Consider the following 6000-nt stretch of genomic DNA (forward strand, 5'->3'; position numbering starts at 1 on the left):
GAGCCCTGCTAACTCTGATCCTTTTGCCATTTTGAAACAGATATATCCTGTCTCTCACCAGCAGGCCCAGTGTTGTTTAAACCAATGCATGATAAAAAACCCTAAATTCTGCTGGTGAGACCACTCTTGGAGTCAGTTACTGATCTTCTGAGTCTTCCTGTTTTGTCCCTCATCATTCCCTGCAACTGGAGAAATACAGGATAACTTGTGTTCCTCATCACTTAACCAATCATTAAAGGTTTAGACACAGCTGCATTAGAGCTGTGCCTCAGCAACCTCACAGTAAACAATATCCTCCTAAATATCTAATCTAAACCCACACGATTTTCCAATTTCCCAGTAAATTTTTCCAAACAGAGGAAATGATGGCATGTTTCACATTATATATACAGTGCAAATATATGGTGACATTTTCATCCACAACTATTTTGTTTATAAACAACAGCTTATAGCAAATTCCAAATTCACAAGGTAGTCACTCCTTCTAGCAAACATCAGAAAATCAGTGTCTCCATGGAGGTTTACACTCATATTACTTTAGGAAAAACAATTGCTTTTCTGGCACAATGTTAAACAGAATTTTACACTTTTTTTTCCTGATGGTAGGACAAAATGGAAAAGAAGTACAAAAAACCACCTCAAACTTACCAGAAATAGCAAATCTGCCACTGTTCACCAGCTAGTCTGTACTGTATAACAGCCATAGCATATAAACTATAAATACCATATTCTGAGAATTATTCTGCTAGTCCAACTAAGCTGAAGAGCTAATCTGTAAATTCTCATGCTTGTGCATTCTGACTGCTGATACAACTAATAATAAAGAATTAGCATTAGGAGTCCAGAAGAAAGGAAACTGAAGACAGGGACTATTTGCAGTTCAATTTGCTTATGTCAAAGTACAGATATTGCACGACCTCTGAAGTGACAATTTCTTCTTTTACTTGATAGGGCTGCAAAAGACTGTGCACGGTTTTTTTTTTTTCCTTGTTTGTTTGTGTTTGGTTTGGTTGGTGGTGGTGGTGGTGGGGTTTTTTTGGGTTTTTTTTGTTGGAAATGAGCTCTGTACAACCCAGCTTCTCACAATGAGTGAATCAAGAAAAAGTTATGCTATCTCAAATGTTCCCTGTCCCAGAGGTATTTGGTGATTTTCAGAATTGAGGTTAATTGGTTTATTTAGGAGGGCAAGTCTCACATTAATTTATTCCACTAGAAAGGCAGAGAGTATAGGGAATTGGAGCCCTACTGTGAACAGCCTCAAATCTCTGCTTTATGTTTCTTTTCTGTAAGCTGAATCACTCATTTATCTTCTCCTACCTCTCATTTGGAAAAAACTATGTGAAAAAAGGTGAAATAGTAAGCTAGTACAGCAGTATGTAATTTCTACAGGGTAACTAAGACAGAAAGCAACATCCTTCCTCACGAACTCTTGAGTAAAATTCAAGAAGGGAGTAAAGTTAAATCCCTGAGCTTTCAGAATGCATTCGGTATATCTGGATATTCTCCTTAGGGCAGCTAATTTGTGCTAATCCTTGCTGTACTGTGAACTCAGTGAAAGGAGCTACCTTATGAGTGAACCTCATGGGAAGGAGAAAGGCTCAGGTAGATATTTGGTCCAGATTCTGCTATTGCTGCTTGTGTTCTCTTGGGATCTTGCACAAATAGGTAAAATCACAGCTCCCAGAGCTTATATGCTAATTTTTATGCCCATGTTACTGCTAGCACTCTCTGGGGAATTTGAAAAGTAATACTCAGAATGTAATAGTCAAAACTGCAGTCAGCCCACCAGAAGATATAACAGCTATGGTACGACGGAGATAATTCTGAAGAATAAGCCTTTGTCTTCATGCCATTTTTCAATATCTTAGTTTTCAAGTAAGTCAAACTGCTAAACAGCAGAAAAAAATGTGGAATAGGCAGCTGAATAGCCTTGGAAATATAAAGATCAATTCCTTTTCACAGCAGCATCATTCTCTTTAAGTCACAAAGAGCTATACCAGCAAACAAGATGCAGACATTTACTTTAGACTGACTGTGGCAACTGAAAAAATATTTTGGTTTAGGAAAATAACTTTTTTATGATGAATCAAACAAATACTAGGGATACCAGAATACATCATGGCCTTACAACAAATGCTGCTCTAATCTTCTCCACTCTGTCTCTATGAAATAGAAGTTTAAGATAGCCCAGAATAATACCCTGAGATGGAGAATGCAATGTTATTCCCACTCACACCATACTAATCTGATGCAAACAAAATTAGTACTCTAGGGCAGGGGAGTTATGTCCCTACCACCACTCTGTCCTTGCTCTTTGGTGGGGAAGGCAAAAAATGCTCTACCAGACTGTTGCTCCGGTACGCAGATTAAATCCAATGAAAACAATGAAGCCTATGTGTCAACCTTCTACGACATACAAATTTTCTTATATTTCCATGGAAAAGTTACCTCTGACATGGTTGGCATGTAAACATTTTCCAGTGGGGTTTCCATGGAAACAGGAAAAACTGTGCCCATGTGTACATATGCATGTGTGTATGTGTGTGTGTGTGTGTAGGTGGGAGGAAAAGGTGTTATCTTGAGATTGGAAACTATTTTTAGGTAAGCCACAGGTTAAAACTACTATCAAATGCTTGTTAAGAATGTGGTGGGGATGGGGCAGGGATAAGGGACACAACTGGACTTCTCAGAAGGATCATTCTCTGAAGGACACCCTATAAAATGAGATACATTTAATGAGATACTAAGTATCCTTTTAGTCTTCTTTCCTTTTCTTACACATTCTTGGTACCACTCTGAAGTTTCACGTAAGAATATTCTTTGTGGCAACCTGCTAAAGGTTAAGAGACAGAATGCCATAAGTAGAACAAAATCCCCAAGGAAGATGCAATATTCAGCAGAAGGGAATTTCTGGCTGCAAGTAAAGTAGTAATGTCTTAAAGACCTTATGGTGGGAGGAGATATTACTCCCTGCTGTGCTGGTTAGCGGATGGGACAGAGGCCACAGCTGTCTGTCCTTCTAAGCTGATGATCCCTATTTTATCAAAGTGTAGGATATTGGCTGCTGCTTACAGTTGGAGTGGGGTGATATGAGTCTTACTGTCTGGCACAAATGACTGGGCTGCTGGGCACATTTTCTGTACAGCCTTTTTGTATTTCTGCAAGCAGCATCAGGACAGATTTTTTCTTGTTGCTCAGGACAGCTGAATTTCCCTGGAGGAGGGTTGAATAACAAGAATGGAGTTAAGGTCCTGGGAAAAAAGGAAAATGAAGACAGTGGAGTTGGGAAGAGACAAATAAAGAAATTAAACCAAAAAAACTCCTGCAAATTAGGTGAAATACACCTAGTTCATGGTACCTTGCAGAAGACATTAACTGACAGTGTTCTCAACTGTCTTGTGTGGTGTTTCAGCCTTGTGTAAGTGGAAAAGAAGGAAAGGAGGAAAGAATATGGAAAAACATATAAAGATGACCAAAAAAATCCCACAAAGAAGCCAGGAGAGGTATAAGGAAAACTAAATCATGGCAATTGGAGTACTACATCTTTTAAAATTAAGTTTATTTTACAAGTATAGGAAAATAAAAATACAACATAAAAGTTATTTTTTCTCCTTTTCTTGCAGTCTTAGCCTGAGACCTTCTTTTTTACAAGCTCAGCTTCATAATTTTAAAATAATAAGGGGCTTATAAGCATTTATATGCATATTCTATTTTTACTAGCAGAACAAAGAACATTTAATGTACTTATTTTCTGACATTTCTAACTTCAATATAGAGACCGATATTCTAAAATGGTTGTGTCTAGGAATTTAGACCCAGGCACTATAATCTGCATCAGTGAAAGATAAGAAAAAACCCAGAAATATGACTATGATTGTTTTGCAAGAGGGAAAAGCATGTAGACCATAGTGGAGGAGAAAGAATTAGATCCTTATGCAGATCTTCTGTATCCTCACTACAAACATCTTTTAGGATGACCTGCTATACGTGAGTATACCCATTGCACGTACCACAGTTTTTAGGACAACATTTTTTCCCCCAAAGGTGTATTTGAAGCTTTGTTCATCCAGATTGACAGTGTCTCCAATTTTCACAGTTATAAATTATCATTACCGTGACATGAAGGCACTAACATTAAGTTTTTTTAAGAGATTTATTCAGCGCTTATGGATCACAAAACCTTATCATGAGATTATACAAGTGGAAAATTGGAGAGAAGGAAATTTATACTGCACTTCCAAATTCTGACACCACAGCATTACTCCTTTGCATTGGAGTAAGCTAAAATCACCAAAACTTTGAGCCATCTGATTGAATTCTACTTAGGAACAGAACCAAACCATGTTGTCAGTGTAAAATGGAGAACACTTGGTTACAAAAAGATCAAAATTGAAAAGCATTTGTAGGTCAAGACTCAGCTGTTATGAGCACGTTCTTGTTGCCCAATTTTAATGAGTGAGCTTTTGAAAGAGGAGAAACTACTGATGAGAACTGGCTGCCATACAATCCTGTGTCTCCAGTATTACTTCTCAAAATGGTATTAGGGGATTGTTATTTTTTATTGTGACAGCAGACACATGTAATCCTTTCATTCAGATTGATGGACCTAAATCTGCAGACTCATTCCTCCACCAGTCAAAAAACCTCCCTGCTTGCTCCTATTGTGTCATTTGGACAAGGATAAATAATGTATCCCACCTCTAAGACATAAGAATAGTTGTTCAGAACGTCCTAATACTTGCTGAAATTAACACAGAAGTTCCAAAACCTGCCTCACTGCAAGTTTAAAGTATCTAAAGGGAGATGAAAGGAAGATATTGCTGAGTAATGTACTCTTGCAATAATTTTCCCTTCTTCCCCTGCTGTTGCTTGAAATTGAAACCATTGTCTCAAATGATGAAGCTCTGTGGCCTTGCAGGTTTCTGAATAAGCCTAGGAAATTCTTCATTACAATGTAAAATGATAGCGTGCGGACACTGCTGTGATACGCAATTGCTTAAGATTGCCTTTTCTTATTGTTTTCACAGAACGATCTCAGTGGAAAAAAATCTTACAGAGCAAGGCTGGTTTCCTCCTTAAGCTACCGAACTCTATTAGAGTCAATTAGAGTTTTCATGTATCTCACAGACTGATCTACATAATAGGTTACACCAGGCTATGCCATCCCTTACTGACCTTTGAGAACAAATGTCTAAAAGCCACTCTGCTTCGGACTTTGGTGTTTTTTTCTTTTTTTTTTCCCCCTGAATTTAAAAAATAGTCTAAAGACTTATTTCACTCCAGCCATGAGGTAGGACTCTCAAAAGAGGATCCAAATGGATCCGAAATTTGATCTTTCCTTACTGTAAAATGTTACGTTGAAGTGTAGTGCTGGGAGTTTCTATTATATAGATTTTACTCACTTCATTTATATGAGAGCAATGTTTTGTTTGGCTGACAAGGACCTTTAAGTGTCATGATAGTCTGAAAATTTAGATTAACAGTAAAGGTAATTTAATGTTCTACTATGCCCTCCTTTCCTTGAATGACTCATTATAATTACTGATCATTCACGATATCAAAACCTATCCATCTCTTTTAGATCCTTGATTCCGATTCTCAATTTCTATTTCTAGAGACAAAATTACTGCAAACAGTGAAGAATTAACGCCATCTGCTAATACTTGGTGCACTAACACACCAGTTGGCCAAAATCATCTTGTCATTTCTTCATCTCCAGCTGTATAAAGCAAATACAATCTTTTCCCAAACATTCACCCTAGTACACATTGCTGTGGGATTTTTTCCCAGTATTGCAGAAAAAAAATGGATAACCTCTCCCTATTTTAAGCATGTTTCAGTAAAAAATAAGCTCCTGGTGAGGAATAATTGTCTTTAGGAAGAAGCCAAAAGACATAAACACACTTGATTTTTCCTTTGCAGAACCTTTCAAGAAAAAAATTTCAGTTACTTGCTCAGATCATGAAGAAGGCAATATGGTCTCTGATTTGGACTAACAAT

The 6000-nt window shown here is 37.5% G+C and overlaps 1 protein-coding gene across 1 annotated transcript in view; it reads right to left on the reverse strand.

Moving 5' to 3' along the window:
- The window catches only part of SLC24A2 (solute carrier family 24 member 2), a 113759-nt gene that overhangs the window by 21898 nt on the left and 85861 nt on the right, over window positions 1-6000 (reverse strand). The window lies entirely within an intron of this gene.

Source organism: Lepidothrix coronata, unplaced genomic scaffold, assembly GCF_001604755.1.
Source record: "Lepidothrix coronata isolate B3197 unplaced genomic scaffold, Lepidothrix_coronata-1.0 Scaffold14, whole genome shotgun sequence".
In the NCBI taxonomy this organism is placed as follows: domain Eukaryota; kingdom Metazoa; phylum Chordata; class Aves; order Passeriformes; family Pipridae; genus Lepidothrix; species Lepidothrix coronata.